Consider the following 14,727-nt stretch of genomic DNA (forward strand, 5'->3'; position numbering starts at 1 on the left):
ACAGGTAAGGTGCACAGGTATCGTCTTTCGCCAAGTCATTGTGATTAATCGGGTGCACAGCGTCGAAAGGTAATCTTTAAAATAACATTTCTGAATAATTTTAAACGAAACTGCCACATAAAGTGTCAAGTTGACGAAACAAAAGCTATTGGTGTCACCAATGTAATTTCAGCTATTTGTGAATGCCATGCTAACAAAACAATATATGATTTGGGGATCACCTTCGAGTCAACATTTGTCTTTTGGCCACCTGTTGTGTCGTTGATGGGACTTGTGGGCTACTGAAAATTTGATTGTCTTGTCAAACAGTTGGAGAATTGCTTCTGGATCATAGATCACTATCCAACATATAAGAACAAGCTGTTTCTGTTCCCTGATGAATTTTGACAGATATGTACATAATGATAAATTTTAAATGCTACCAACTGTAAAATATGTATCGCATCTGGATGTCATTTCTGACAGAATGAGTTCCTATTATATTTTTCTAAACATGTTTTTTTTAATTATCAGTGGTGATTTCGTTTTTGGGGGGTGGTGGTGGTGAGGGGCCGTGGGGGTTGCTGGGGACCAGTTTAGGGTGTAGCGCACCTCCTGTCCATAGTTAGCTTTGACGGGCTCCAGCATACCCGTGACACTTGAGAAGATAAGTAGTGTAGAAAATGGATAAACGGGCAAACCTGAATGGGGATGACCAAGAACTCTTACAAATTGTCGGGTGAACAATTGAACAGTTAATAAAACATTTCAAAGCTCTGAAAAACTATGGGCTTGTTTTAAATCTAGTGATCTGTTGTAAAGATAAATTTGGAAATGTAATTGGTTGAAAAGTGAATGTTCCATGAACACATTTTTAAAAATTTTGAGGAAATTGTCCAAAAGTCATTGGTGTGTACAAAAGGGAAACAATGAGTTCAAACTTTTCAGAATCCCAGGCACACTTATACATTGCACTGAAAGGTGGGGCTTCGAGGTCATTTGTAAAAATATGTCATGTTTCAGACGACAGCAGAATGACACGCGACCAGAGAACCAATAGACAGCATAATGAGGAAGAAGTGACTTTACTTTAAGAAGTGAAGTTATAACTACAATTTTAGTCATGGAAATGTCCAACTGCAATTTAATTCCACATTTTCTACCAGTGATGTTTTGGTTTACAATCACATTTTAAAAACATTTAAATTATATAATCCTGTTACATGTAAATACTTACTCCCTGATCTTCTTCTTCTTCTTCTTTTCCTTTCGGCTTGTCCCGTTAGGGGTCGCCACAGCGTGTCATCTTTTGCCATCTTAGCCTATCTCCTGCATCTTCCTCTGTAACCCCAACTGCCCTCATGTCTTCCCTCACCACATCCATAAACCTTCTCTTTGGTCTTCCTCTCGCTCTTTTGCCTGGGAGCTCCATCCTCAGCATCCTTCTACCAATATACTCACTCTCACGCCTCTGAACATGTCCAAACCATCGAAGTCTGCTCTCTCGAATCTTGTCTCCAAAACATCCAGCTTTGGCTGTCCCTCGAATGAGCTCATTACTCCCTGATAATGAATAAAAATGGTATTGCTCTCCAAACATAGCCAAACTGTCCAAAATGAATGTGCAATGCATTGTGATGGTTTTCACATGGCCCACCATGTGCAATTTGAAAGTTTAAAAACAACACACAATTTAAACTTTGCTGACTTTCACAAGTCACGCATGTCATGGCCAGAACACGGGGTTGAACCCAAATGCACGACTTGGGAGGCGTAGAGGCAGTTCGGGAAAAGTGTTTATTCTGTCCAAGGTTGGGGATCAGGCAGGCAGTCAGCGGGATCGGCGGTAACCAGGACGTCAAGCGTAGAAGGCAGGTCAGCGGGCAGGCAGGGATTGGTACCCTTAACGGCCGGCCCAGGCGCCTCGGCGTGAAAGTCTCTGATGAGAGTGGGATCAACCACGAACCGGGACGGGATCCATTATCGTTCTTCAGGACCGTAGCCCTCCCGGTCCACCAGGTACTGGAGACTATTCCCCGACGGCGAGACGACAGGAGCCGGCACACATTGTAGACCGGGCCCCCTTCCTCCATGCGGGAGGTAGGAGGGGGTTTGGCAGGCGGGACTAGTGGAGATGACCGAGCTGGCTTGAGCAGACTGACATGAAAGGTAGGGTGGACCCGCATTGATCTCGGGATTTTCAAAGATACTGCAACCGGGTTGATCGCCTTAGTGACAGGGAAAGGACTGATGGACCTGGGGGCCAGCTTGCGAGATTCCATCCGTAGCGGAAGGCCCCTCGCCGATAGCCAGACGCGCTGTCCAACCTTGTAGGTCGGCGCCCTCAACCTCTTGCGGTCTGCTGCAGCCGTATGGGTGCCCCCCATACGTAGGACCATCCATCTGGCTCGCTCCTAGGTCTGCTTACAGCGCCTTACCACAGCCAGTGCTGACGGTACCGGGGAGTCAGTGTCGAGAGAGGGAGGGTAGCCATGCACCACGTGGAAGCGTGACATACCTGTGGATTCCGGGGGAAGGGAGTATTCCACCCAGGCGAGCTGCCGACTCCACAATGCTGGGTCGCAGGAGTCCAGGCATTGGAGGCCGGTTTCCATGTCCTGATTGACCCACTCGGTCTGGCCACTGGTCTTGGGGTGCCGACCTGAGGACAGACTCGCCGTGGCCCCGATCAGCGAACAAAACTCCCTCCAAAATCGGGAAATTAATTGGGGTCTCCTGTCCGACAACACGTCAGTAGGCAAATCATGGTATCGGAACACTTTCACTAACAGGAGCTTGGCGGTTTGTTTGGCGGAGAGGATTTTGAGCAGCGGGATGAAGTGAACCATCTTCAAAAACCGATCAACTACTGAAAGCACGGCGGTGTGACCATGTGAATTCGGAAGGCTGGTCAAGAAATCTAGAGAGATGTTGGACCACGGACATCAAGGGACGGGCAGCAGACGAAGCTCTCCCGCGGCCTGTTGCTGGGAGGGTTTGTTGGCAGCACAACCTGGGCACGCATTGATATATTCTCGGACGAGTTTTTTGAGGTTCGGCCACCAAAAGCGCTGTTCAACCACCGCCTGCGTTTAGCCATGCCCGAGTGACACACTGTGCGATTTGTATGGGTCCACTCAATCACCTTTCCCCTCAGAGTGGGCACGACAAAAAGCCTGTTGACAGGGCACCCTGCCGGGCTGGGGAAGTCTTTGAGGGCATCTTTCACTTGGACCTCGACCTCCCAAGTGAATATTAACACGAAGCAGGTTTCCCAAAGGATCAGGGTGTGATCAGGTTCGGGCCTCGCCCCCTCGTATATGCGCGACAGCACATCGCGTTTCCCGTTCTTGGTCCCCGGTCTGTAGGACATAATGAAGCAGAACCCATTGGAAAAAGAGGGCCCACCTAGGAACGCGGAGGGGTGTAGTCTCCCATCCCTGGACCTCTTCTGAAGGAGGACCGCCCCTATCCCCGAATCGGATGCGTCCACCTCAACCATGAACTGCCTATCAGGTTCAGGTAGAATGAGGACCGGAGCTGACGTGAAGCCGGCCTTGAGCTTGCTGTAAGCCGCTGGCAGGTCGGATCACACTCGAAGGCACTGCGGGGTGAGGCGAGTGCCTGCAAGGGAGCAGCTATGGTGCTAAAATTCCGAATAAATTTGCGATTAAAGTTGGCAAATCCAATGTAAGAGTGTTAAAGGCAGTTTTCCATTCATCTTCCTCCCTCATGCGCACCAGGTGGTACGCCTTCCTTCGGTCCAGCTTAGTAAATATCCTATCTCCCTTCAGCAGTTCGAAGGCCGTGGCGATAAAGGGAAGGGGGTTCCTGTTTTTTATGGTGATGTCATTTAGCCCCTGGAAGTCAATGCAGGGATTTGTCCTTTTTCTTTACGAAGAAAAAGCCCGCTCCGGCGGCGATGACGACGGTCGGATAAGACCGGCCGCCACCGACTCCTTTGTGTAGTCCATCATGGCTTGATGTTTGGGGCCTGTGAGAGAGAAGAGTCTCCCCCGCAGGGGTGAGGAACCGGGGAGTAAATTAATAGCACAGTCATACGGCCTGTGAGGCGGAAGTGACTTGGCCTTAGCTTGAGAGAATACCTCCTTAAGATCAGAGTAGCAGGCAGGGACCGAGGTTAATTCTGGTTCTTGCGGAGAGTCCCACGGAGGTTCCGATGCAACCTGCGAACCCTCTTTATCAAGGGATGCGAAGCACGTGCCTCTGCATTTCGGACCTCACGACTTGATCTGTCCGGATGCCCAGTCAATGACAGGGTTATGTTGCTTGAGCCAATGACCCCCCAAGATGATGTCACTGCTTCGTGAATTGAAAACGTGAAAACTTAAGCGTTCAGTGTGTGTGTATCTGGGAACGTCATGTCTAAGGTCTGAGCGCGGTGAGTAATCTGGCACAAAAACTTGCCATTGGCAGCATAAGCGTGTCGGAGGCACTGCATTCTAAAGGTCCCAAAGCCCAATAAGTCTATCACTTACGGGTTCAAGAGATTGGTGTCAGACCCGGAGTTGATGAATGGTGTAGCCGTGTATACACGTTCTCCTGCGCTTAACGTCACTTTCACAAGAGACCGCGTCTTGCCGCCCGCAGCGTAATTCAGACTCACCGTCGTGGATACCTTGCGTCCGGAGCGTGCGGGTTTGACTGGGCAGTGAGCCACGAGGTGGCCCAGCCCTACACAGTAGAAGCCTCTTACCGGCGTCGTTCTCGTTCCTCCGGTGAGCCGTGGAGCCCCTCGACCTGCATGGGCTCCGTCTCAGCCTAAATTGGTGGGCGCGCGGCCTGTAGCATGTAGCGCTGTCAGACTTCCCCCTGCAGCACATTGACCCGCCCCTGTATTGCAAGCCTCTGGTCGACCCTCAGGGCAAGGGCGATGAGCGAGTCCAAATCTGTGGGGAGTTCCATTGCGACGAGGTGACTTTGGATTCCGGCCGAGAGACCCTGAAAGAATGCGTCGAGAAGCGCTCCCTCATTCCACCGGCTCGCCGCCGCTCGGATGCAGAACTCCATGGCGTAATCCAGACGCAGCGTGCCCCTGCCGGAGCGAGATCAAGGAAGCCGCCGCCTCACGTTCCAGAGAAGCGTATTGGAACGCCTGCGTCATTGCAAGCACAAAGGAGGTCCTTGAGCGGCAGATTTCAGAATCATGGCTCCATTCGGCTGTGGCCCAGGCCTCTGCTCTCCCTCTCAGGTGAGATATCGCTAATGCTATCCGGGAGCGGTCAGTGGGGAAGGCGGAGGGCTGCAACTCAAAATGAAGATCACATTGGGCGAGGAAGGGTTTGTTGTTACCCGTGTCTCTGGAGAACTGCTCGGGCGGGAGAGAGGCGTACAAATGGATCGCTGGACTTCCGCGCCCGGCACAAGAGCGGGTGCGGACAGACTTGGGCTCGAATCGGCGGTGGCTGCGCTGGACATGGACGCAAACCACGCATCCAACCGAGCACACATCTCCTGCAACTAGTGATTGGTTGCCTGGTAAGAGGCTTCTTGCTGGGCGATGCATCTGCCTTGGCGCTGCAGGGACTGGCAGAACGCAGCTAAGTCGGCTGGGTCCATGTTATGGCCGGATCGTTCTGTCACGGCCAGAACACGGGGTTGAATCCAAATGCACGACTCTGTAGGTGTAGAGGCAGTTCAGGAAAAGTGTTTATTCAGTATAAGGTTGTGGATCAGGCAGGCAGTCAGCGGGAGCAGCGGTAACCAAGACGTCAGGCATAGAACGCAGGTCAGCGGACAGGCAGGGGTCGGTACATGGGAGATCAAGAACAGGATTGCGAGAGTGCAGGAATGAGGCATTAAGCAACGATCTGGAAAAAGCCAGACTACGTGTGGTTCTATATAACTGGGATGTCATTACTAGAGATGAGGCCCAGGTGTGTGCCTCCGCTGATTGCGGCAGGTGCGTGCCACCTCGGGGACCTGTACAGCCAGGCCAGGGACCAGCAGGGCCATTGACAAAGCATAATCAGAGGCACAGTTAAGAGTGATTGACAAATTCTGAATGGATCCTTTCCACCCCCAACACTTTTGCAGCTATCAAAACAATTTAACTTTTGAAGAAAACAGATTTTACGAGCTGTCCTTAAATTCTAAACAGTCGCCCCATAGATCAGTCTGCAAGAGGCAAAAAGTTGAGTAAAGCTTTGACACGTTGATAATGTAGCCACATCATGACAAAGTAATAGGTTATGAAAATGTTAAGAAAGGATGTGGACTGAGTCCGTCATTGTTATCAATATTACCGTGATCATATTATCATAGACTACGTGTCATTGAGTAAAAAGTCTCATCGATGAGGCTGTAAGTCTCTCCTTTTTATGGTTGGGGAAAACACTGTGAATCAGAAACTGTCTCCCACAGGAAGTTAGCTTGCTTGCTACCTATTTTAATACAAGAAAACAAATCCAATGTTTAGTTTCCACTCAAAATTTGTGCTCACACATTTTTATACAAGAATATGAAGACCACTTTTCTTGCATGTATTTCCCATCTAGAAATTCTTAAACTGGATACTGAATTGATTGCAATATGTGTAATAAGGTCTGATTTAAAGTTATTTTATTTTTACACTACACCGATCCGATGGACCCGATTGGTATCGGCCGATAATTAGCATTTAATGCTGATCTGCTCATGGGATTTAATGTCACAATTCATCACTCAAATCAATTACATAATTGGCATAATAACATCATTGGCTCCACAAAAAACACTTACGCCATCATGTACAGTGTATTTGAATTAAAAGGGTAGTTTATTTTGAGCCTCATCGTGTGTCATTTGACATAGTACTGTAAATATATGACAACCAATTAGGTTATTTAAAAAAAAAAAGAGCAGCGAAGGACAGACAACACGTAATTCCCAATCAGACTACAATAAAAATGTGGTCTTTCACAATTGCATTATATCAGACTACATTGAAAATATCTCATATTCCGATACAGCATCCTGTCTTTATCAATCACACGGTTTTAGCTTATCAACTCAAAAAGTTGACTTGATACACTAGTTACCATGGTGATAGGCATTGGGACACATGTCCGATGAGAACAAAATGGGAAAACTATATCCTGGTGGCGCTCGGGAGATTACATTCATTTAAAGGTTGTTTGAGGTATGTTTGTATATTGTTAATAGAGCTCGTGCACCTACTTCATAAAATCTCATGATTTTTGTTTACGTTGCCATATTGCTGGTCAAACAAAGCATTGTTGAAAGTTAATTCCATTGAGACGAAATGAAAATATGTCTTATAGCACGACACCCAGCGTTTTGTCCGATACTGTTAAATATTTTGAAGGTGATAATAAACGAAGGTACGTGGAAAAATTCGAGACACTTGGCAGAGAGGATCCATATTTAATGTTTTCACTGATAAGAAATTTGACTGTTAATTTCCTTCCCAGCGGGCACAATATGTGGATTTAATGTTGAAACAACGTCCAGCTCTAATGTTGAAAATACGTTGTTTTTACATTGTATTTGCAAATTGCGCCGACGTCACAAACCAACGTAGAATCCACGTTGTCTTACAACGTTGAAACCTTGGCAGTCAACAGTGAAACAAGGTCCAGGTCTAATGTTGAAAATATGTTGCTTTTACATTGTATTCGTAAATTGCATCTACGTGACAATCCAACATACAATCAACATTGCCATGCTACATGGAAATTGGGCCATTAAAACATTATGGATTGAAACCTTTATTATGCAGTGTGAAACCACAGTTTTTCAATCAAACTACAAACAATTAGGTTTATACAGCCCACAGTAATACATGTATAACATTTAGAGCAAATAACTTTTTCCATCATTTAGAACAAATAGCTTTTTTCTCAAAGTATGTTACAAACAAAATAAAATATAATGCAATATTCCACTATGTGAACTTTAACTATGTGTCTCTCATATTTACTATCCATCTGGGTTCCTCCTGTCCTGTTTCCTACCACTGCTTCTGTCAGGAAAACAGCACACAAATTACTTTCAATTGCATTCCTAAATGCAATATTGTTTGAAAATCAAAACAAGTAAAAAATCTTCACCTGATTCTCAACTGTATATTGCTGGTAAAAAAGGAAAAAAAACATTCAATGTATGTATATTTACAAAACATATAATAATTACCTCTTCCCGATCCGTTTGATATTTTCTCTGAGGGTTACCCCTCCAACTTTCAACATTGGGATTTCTCCATTTGAAAGAGGATGACAAAGTTTATCAATTAGTTTGTTGTGAAAATTAAACTCAACTTTTTCCATACTTAATCATACCAGTTTTGCAGAAGTAGAAGGATCTTCCATCACCTTCTGTTCAAGGACAATGATGTCGGCCAAAGATTTTATCTGGACAATGTCCATGTCCTCTTTTTGTGCTGCCCTAAGGTCTTGATGCCTGCCGGTGTCCCTTATCTCTGTAAGCAGCCTCAGCGCATTTTTCTGGAAACCTGAACAAGAACACACGCACAATCCAAAAGCACAAATCTGACACAAATGTCTAGAGATGAATTATTGGTAGAAATTTGGCTTACTTTCTTCTGAGATGGGCCAACTCTTTTTGGAGGAATGGGGGAGGCTCGTGGTTGGTGGTGGATGGCTTGAGGTTGAGGGGAGATGGCTTTGTTTTGAATGTCTCGGGTTCTTCATGGTGACAGTGAACCACCTGATCCACTGCCTAAAACAGTATGAATAAAACAGAATATCAGAGTAGTTTTGTATTGTGCTTTTTGGGCCAGATTTATTCTTATAAAAGCACTTTAAACGGAACGTATTTATTTTTATGGTCTTGCAGGGCAATTACAAGACCGGCATCACTTTTTGAATCCTCAACTTCAGGTGTTCTGGAAGTTTTTGGAGCTGTAAAGAAAATAAACCATGACCTGCAATATCACATCAGTGACAAGTCGACAAATATAGTCATGACATCAATTCATAGAATTCATGGACTTAAAAATTTTCATATTTATCAAAATTTAAAAACTTCTCAAATGATAATTTATATAAAAAAAATACTCCATCAATGCATGACACTGTTGACATGCACGCAGAGATATTTAAATGAGACATGCCAATTATGAATTCACCATGCATAACTGGGAATAATAACTTACTGGTCACTTTAACTATACCTGTCTAATTCTGGCCCAAGGGAGTTGGGCAGGTACCATAACCACTTGTGTTAGCTGAACAAAGGACAGATATTTTGGAATAATTACAAATGTATTCGGCACAGCCTCCACCCTTAATTAGATGGAATATATATCCTCAATGGTGGAGGCCAGTGTTTTATGATATTTAAAATATATTTGGTTGAGTATCAAGATTCCATCTACAAAAATTACGGACCACTCTCAAGATGAAAATATTTTTTCTTCTGAGGATTTGGCAAGGTAGCTTTGCCTGCAAAATAGGTCAATATATCAGTGTAAGTACCATTTTTTTTCATTATACATGTTTTACCTTCAATGTAATTCACAAAACATGGAGAATTCCCATATAAATATTACATAATCATGACCAAGTTAATGACAAACTAAGACTCTGGAGCAGAGCTTGACAATTATGTGATGTGCTCTCTTAATCTTCTGACAATTCATCCAGACTGCCTTCAGTACAAAAACCAACATTTAAATTACTATACAAACAGGAGAGGACAACTTGAATGCTGGGGAGGGGGGATAAAAACTTGTTGTACAATCTTCAAAGGTTCTCTTCTTGATCTTCCGCTTCAGGTACATTTTCACCCTCCACAGTAGTTATAGCAAAGTCGTCACATTAATCATAGTTCACTGGAATGAAAAAATATGCAAGTTTGTAGAATTGATTCGAGCTAGAGAGAGGGACAATTGTGAATGAAATGGAGTTTTAACTCCCACCATTTGTAGCCCTTTACTGGCTTCTGTTTCTTCTTCAGAGCAGTTCGCTCGTTTAACTTTGGGCAGTACAAAATATCTTCTGATGCGTAAATCCAACACAATAGCACAACTCCCTCTTCTTCCACATTTCCTTCAATCCATACTCTTCTGGCCCACATCTTGATGCAACACTGACACGCACACAAACACATGTCAAAATAAATCAAATCAATTAGTAAACCAGTCACTGTGATTTGACGGGCGTGTATGCGCCTGCGCGGCATCGCACTCACAAATCTGCGCAGTCGAGCTCAAAACATCATGCACGTAAAATTTGTTACGAGTAGAAATACATAAATATTGAAAGATGTCGCTTATTTTCTGTAGTCTTGACCAATGTTCCCTCTAAAATGCGCCACTGTGTATAAATTAGACTCGATTGTTGCAAAACATCATGACTAAATAAAATTATTTGATTATGTGAATATTTAGTTTAGAAATCGAATGTCTATTGACCTCTTTAAAAATTTCTGTCTCAGTCTATGCAGTGTCAATAAATTATGATTATGGTATAAGGCAGACATGTCCAAAGTCCGGCCCCCGGGCCAATTGCGGCCCGTGGACAAATTTTTACCGGCCCGCGGCCTCTATCATGAAATCAATAATATGCGGCCCGCCAGCACTGTTGACCACAGTATAAAATACATGTGTACAAAAAGCTATTTTTCATATTTTTCATTTCACCAGAAGATGGCAGTAGCCCTGTGGCCGCACTCTGGCCGCCGTGACCCTTGACCTTGCGTGATCGTTTCAGCCCAGCCCATTTCTAACATGGCGTCTGTAAACAAAAAAAGGAAAGTTGACCGCGAGGGCCGCCGCTTCCAGGACAAGTGGAAATTTCAGTATTTTTTCACTGAAATACGAAACAACTGTGTCTGCCTAATTTGCCAAGAGACTGTGGCTGTTTTCAAGGAATTCAACATCAAGAGGCACTACCAGACGAAACATGCTAGCTACGACAAGCTAACTGGGAACAAACGCGGTGAAAAAGTGAAGTAACTGGAAGCTGTTTTAACGGCACAGCAAAGCTTTTTCACAAGAGTCCGTGAGTCAAATGAAAATGCCACAAAGGCAAGCTACGAAGTGGCAACGCTGATTGCAAAGCACTGCAAACCTTTCACTGAGGGTGAATTTATTAAAGACTGTGTAATGAAAATGGTTGAGAAAATTTGTCCCGCGAAGAAGCAAGAGTTTGCCAATATTTGCCTGGCTCGTAATACTGTGGTACGGAGAATTGAAGACGTTTCATTAGATATTAAGAGACAGAGGCAAAAGGAACTGAGTTTGACTTTTTCTCGTTAGCGTGCGATGAAAGCACGGATGCGTCCGACACCGCTCAGTTACTGATCTTTTTAAGAGGAGTGGACAATGACATGAACGTGAGTGAAGAGCTTCTGGACCTCCAGAGTCTGAAGGGCCAAACAAGAGGAACGGATTTATTTGTTTCTGTTTGTTCCACCGTAGATGACATGAAACTACAGTGGAATAAAGTCACCGGGATTATTACGGACGGCGCACCTGCCATGGCTGGCGAGCGGAGTGGATTATCAAGCCTTGTCTGTAACAAAGTCAGCGAAGAAGGAGGCAGCGCTATTAAACTCCACTGTATTATTCATCAAGAAGTTCTCTGTGCCAAATATATGAAATATGAGAATGTTATGAAACCGGTGATAAAGACTATTAATTATATTCGCTCCAAAGCGCTGTGCCACCGCCAGTTTCAACAGTTTCTTCTCGACATCCAGGCTGAATACGGAGATGTTTTGTATCACACCGACGTAAGGTGGCTCAGTCGGGGGTCTGCGCTGCAGCGCTTCTTCTCTCTCAGGGAGGAAATTGGACAATTCTTGACTAAAAAGGGACAACCCATGCCACAATTAAATGATCCTGTTTGGCTGGCTGATTTGGGATTTTTAGTTGACATAACGCGACATCTGAATGCGCTGAACACAAGCCTTCAAGGGCAAAATGCAGTGGTAAGCCAACTGTATTCACACATCAAAGCCTTTCGGACCAAGCTGCTACTTTTCCAAAGACACCTGTCACAGGCGCAGCCCAATACCGCACATTTCCCTGCAGGAAATTGTGACCAGTTTCCCACAGATCAATATCAGTGCGCAAATGACAAAGTATGCAGCAGACATCTCATCTCTGGTTGAGGAGTTTCAGCAGCGCTTTCGGGACTTTGCAGCTATTGAAAAGGAGATCACGCTTTTTTCCTCTCCTTTCTCCGTGGACCCTGATGACGCTCCAGACCACCTGCAACTGGAGCTCATTGAGCTGCAGTGTGACGCCGAGCATCGCAGTCGGCACCAACAGCTCCCTCTTGTCAACTTCTACCGCCAGCTGGATGAAGGCAGGTTCCAAGCAATTCGGACATTTGCTAAGAAAATGCTGAGCTTGTTTGGCTCCACATACATGTGCGAGAAGACATTCTCCGTTATGAACATTAACAAGAGCCGCATGAGGACGAGACTGAGTGACTCTCACCTGCGTGACGTCTTGCGCATCAAAACCACTGCTCTTGAGCCAGACATGGACTACATACTGCAGTCAAGATCCCAGTATCACCCTTCACATTAGTGCAGGCAAGACCTTTGTTAAGTCCTCTGAGTTGAATAAATTCTTAAATCTCAGTTAATTAATTTTTTTGTGATGGTCAAAATCACAGTTTGAATATGCAGTGATCATTGTTTTGTTTTCAGCACTTTTCCTACAGTGAGCATATAATAGTGAATATGTAATGTTTCACATGAACTTAGATATCCTTTATAGTTTTCTTAATTTTTTGTGGTTTGTGATTTCGGTAAAAACCTAAATGTAAAAAAAAATGTAAAAGTAAAAGTATGCCATTTGTAATTAAATAAAAAAAAAATCCCAAAAAGTTAATTTGTATTTAATGTTAATGGTTCAAAGAATGTCAGGCTAAATAGTCGGCCCCCACACATTTTCACCTTACCAAATATGGCCCTCTTTGCAAAAAGTTTGGACACCCCTGGTATAAGGGAACAACTACATACTCGGGTATAACAGTTATTTTAAGGTCTTGAGATTCCATCCCTAATCACACCTACAACTTTATATCTGCGGGCATGACTGCCCACACTAGTATATTTTTCAAATGTGAGTGACTGACAAACAATTGGTCATGTCATGTTATTGAAAAAAAAAAAAAAAAAAAACAAGCCATGCCAACTGTCACTGAACTCACATTTTTCATTTTACAGTCTTTCACGCCATGCAAAAGAGAAGACTAATCTATGATGATAGGGGAGGCATGCCACTTTCCTTTTCAGATCTTGTTTCATCAACAAAATTCTTCCCCCACAATTCTGTACTTCGTTGTGCAAGTAATCAGTTTTGATTCACATGGCTTTTCAAAAAAGTTCACAAAATGTTGTTCACTGAAACAGTAACACACCAACATTCCTCCTGGGTTGGTTGCGTGAAAAAAATCGACACGAGCAAACGCTGTGTAATAACGTATTCTAAAAATGTTAGGTGTTATTTAAATCAAAATTGGCTGGTGACAGATGGCTCTATCAACCAGTTATGGTGGGTAGCTAGCTAGCGGGCTACGTTAGCTAGCTAGGTTCGCTCGGTAGCTGCATATTCACGGTTCGTGAACCTCGTGAAGAAACTATGAAAGCCGCCCGAAGGCCAACAGATGGCGGACTCACCGCTTTCTAGTTCGTTTCCCTTCTTAGTGGTGGCAAAATTCCCCATGGTGAAAAACACATGGGCGCTCAATCCCAATTGAGTGAGAGTGAAAATGGCGGCTAGCTAGGGGCCCTCCCTGCAGCAGATGTTACAGCTCTCGCGACAGACGCTTCAGGTGGTGCGTGGGAAACGTTATTGCTTTCACAGCAGGAAAACTCTGGGGGGGGGGGGGGGGGAACAACAGCTAGCTGGTCCTTACATGGCCACCACGTAAGGCCTGTGTTTTGCCGGGCTCTTACTTCTTCTCCTTCAGTCAACTACATCAGCTTACAACCCACCGCCACCTGCTGACAGGCGGAACATGCAAACCGATCCCACACACAGAACGTCGTCAACTTCATCTGTTGACCCGGCATCCTTGTTACCTCCTAACCCTCTGGAAGTTCCCACTACAGCTCGGGCGGACAATGTACAGCTGACATGAACTGAAACTGCAGCAATGCTAAAGTTGTCAATCGAAGCTGGACTACCACAAGCAACACATTCAGCAGAAAAGTCATTTGAATGCTTTTGGAATTATACGAAGACTCAAAATGGGAAAAATGATTGGTACATTATTGTAAGAGAGCACAAACGACCGGGAGAAAAAGAACTAGCTGTCACACACACACACACACACACACAAATAAGACCCTGAGCAAGTTCTCATTGACAATATTTCATTTGGCATTAAAATAAATGCATCAATGCTGGCAGTTCAACGTTTACGACCATGCTACCCTGAGAACGCCCGATCTCGTCAGATCTCGTAGGCCCTGGTTTGTACTTGGATGAGAGACCACATGGGAATACCAGGTGCTGTAAGCTTCTTTCCCTGGCTAAATGCAGAGGGTTTGCGTCAGGAAGGGCATCCGGCGCAAAACTGTGCCAAACAAATTTGCGTTCATATAAGATAACACGCTGTGGCGACCCCTAACGGGACAAGCCAAAAGGAAAAGAAGAATTCTGGCAGTTCAACAAATCCACGATCACATGGCAAAGTATGTGAGTATTCCAGAAAGCTGGCAAAGCAAAAACTATCCCTTTGAATTTGTGAATTCAATCAATGAGAATGAGAATGAGACAAAGCATACGTTTAATAATGCACC

The 14,727-nt window shown here is 44.6% G+C and overlaps 1 protein-coding gene and 1 long non-coding RNA gene across 7 annotated transcripts in view; one reads left to right on the top strand and one right to left on the bottom strand.

Moving 5' to 3' along the window:
• oclnb (occludin b) overlaps positions 1 to 14,727 on the top strand; it is a 77,394-nt gene that overhangs the window by 17,589 nt on the left and 45,078 nt on the right. Inside the window, exon 1 of one of the 5 annotated variants that reach the window (XM_061818328.1) lies at positions 16 to 69. The exons of the other annotated variants lie outside the window; for them this stretch is intronic. The gene's annotated coding sequence lies outside the window, so the exon portion shown is untranslated. Of the gene's footprint in view, positions 1 to 15; positions 70 to 14,727 lie in introns of those variants that run through there. 5 annotated transcript variants of the gene reach the window in all.
• Positions 7,694 to 14,378, bottom strand: LOC133499834 (uncharacterized). 2 transcript variants are annotated; one of them, XR_009794756.1, is made up of 6 exons: positions 13,600 to 14,378; positions 8,537 to 8,679; positions 8,280 to 8,452; positions 8,134 to 8,197; positions 8,052 to 8,072; positions 7,694 to 7,963 (listed from the first exon to the last, which is right to left on the bottom strand). It is a non-coding gene; the product is annotated as an uncharacterized LOC133499834 (long non-coding RNA). The 2 variants fall into 2 exon arrangements; XR_009794755.1 differs by having other exon boundaries at positions 7,694 to 8,197; positions 13,600 to 14,262.

The sequence above is a fragment of the Syngnathoides biaculeatus genome, chromosome 4 (genome assembly GCF_019802595.1).
Source record: "Syngnathoides biaculeatus isolate LvHL_M chromosome 4, ASM1980259v1, whole genome shotgun sequence".
Lineage (NCBI taxonomy): Eukaryota > Metazoa > Chordata > Actinopteri > Syngnathiformes > Syngnathidae > Syngnathoides > Syngnathoides biaculeatus.